Source organism: Callithrix jacchus, chromosome 18 (genome assembly GCF_049354715.1).
Source record: "Callithrix jacchus isolate 240 chromosome 18, calJac240_pri, whole genome shotgun sequence".
Lineage (NCBI taxonomy): Eukaryota > Metazoa > Chordata > Mammalia > Primates > Cebidae > Callithrix > Callithrix jacchus.
In genome coordinates this window covers 56,776,863-56,778,588 of record NC_133519.1, presented here as the reverse complement: position 1 = coordinate 56,778,588, position 1,726 = coordinate 56,776,863, and the positions used below count along the sequence as shown (strand labels likewise).

Genomic DNA, 1,726 nt, shown 5'->3' with positions numbered 1-1,726 from the left:
TAATGTATTTAGATTTTTTTTTCTTCTTTGAGATGGAGTCTCGCTCCGTTGCCCAGGCTGAAGTGAAGTTGCATGATCTTGGCTAACCACAACCTCTGTCCCCCAGGTTCAAGCACTTCTTTTACCTCAGCTTCCAAAGTAGATAGGGTTATATGGGCTCACCGCCGCATCCGGTTGCTTTTTGTGTTTTTAGTATAGATGGGGTTTCACCATGTTGGTCAGGCTGCTCTCAAACTCCTGACCTCAGGTGAGCCACTCGACTCGGCCTCCTAAAATGCTGGGATTACAGGCATGAGCCACCATATCCAGCCTCACGTAGATTTACTTAAACACATATGCCATGAGCTGCCATATGGGAGACTCTGTTCTATACTCTTTCATAGTTTTTGAACATTGAATCATTTAAATGCATGGCCTATTTTTTTTAGTTGTAGCACTTAATAGAATAGTATTTAGATTGTATTAATCTAAATAAAATCTACCATAGAATTTACATTGTACCAGTGAATGCTGATATATAAAAAAATTGCCAAGGTGTGTGTGTGTGTGTTCATGTGCACGTTTATATGTATGTATATTTCACTTTTTTTGAGTTAGTCTCACTCTGCCACCCAGTCTAGAGTGCGGTAGTATGAACCCGGCTCACTGCAACCTCTGCCTCTAGGGTTCAAGTGGTTCTCCTGCCTAAGCTTCCCGAGTAACTGGGATTACAGGTACACACCACCACATCCAGCTCATTTTTGTATTTTTAGTAGAGAAGGCGTTACACCATGTGGGCCAGGCTGGTCTTGAACTCCTGATCTCAAGAGATCCACCTGCCTTGGCCTCCCAAAGTACTGAGGATTACAGGCATGAGCCAGCATGCACAGATAAAAAGGTGTGTTTTTTGAGACAAATGAACAATGTACAAACAAAAAATAGGGAACAGCTGGGGGTGGTGGCTCATTCCTATAATCCTAGCTCTTTGGGAGGCTGAGGTGGGAAGATCGCTGGAATCCAGGAGGTTAAGGCTGCGGTGACCCATGATTGCTCCACTGCCCTCCAGCATGAGTATTGCAGCAAGCCCCTGCCTCAAGAAAAACTAAAATTTTAAAAAATCAAAACCTAAGCATGACAATTGGGTTATCAGGCTATTTTATGATATGTGCCATTCTCAGAACTTGTTACGGCATCATCACATCACTCATCCGACACCAAAATTAAAAAATAAAACCCAGAAACTCAAACTAAAAATATTTGCAAATCCATAGTGTTATGCGTTGTGCTCTGTCTCCCTGAAAGACGCTGAAGCCCTATGCCACAGGGTCTGTGGATGCGACCTTATTTGGAAATAGCCTCTTCACATGTGATCGACCTAAGCTGAGGTAATGAGGGTGAATCCTAATCCAGTGTGCCTGGTGTCCTTATAAAAAGGGGATGTGTAGACAAAGACACCTACAAAGGGAAGACGATTTCAAGACAGAGACAGAAGACCACCTGCAAGCCAAGGAACTCTGGAGGCTCTGAGAATCCATGAGCGAGACCTGGGACGGACCTCCCTCACAGCCTTCAGAGAAAAAACAAACAAACAATAAAAAATCCCTTGATTTCAGACTCCTGGTCTCCAGAACTGTGAGAATAAATCTCTGTGGTTGAAGCCACACAGTTTAGGGTACTTTGTTAAGGCAGCGCTGGGAAATGAATGCAGAGTTCTTGGGGCACGCATCAACACTTCTGAAGGAAATGT

General features: G+C 43.7%; 1 pseudogene; it reads left to right on the top strand.

Moving 5' to 3' along the window:
- Window positions 1-1,096: 1,096 nt before the first annotated feature.
- On the top strand, window positions 1,097-1,193 carry LOC144580285 (small nucleolar RNA U13; annotated as a pseudogene).
- Window positions 1,194-1,726: the final 533 nt, after the last annotated feature.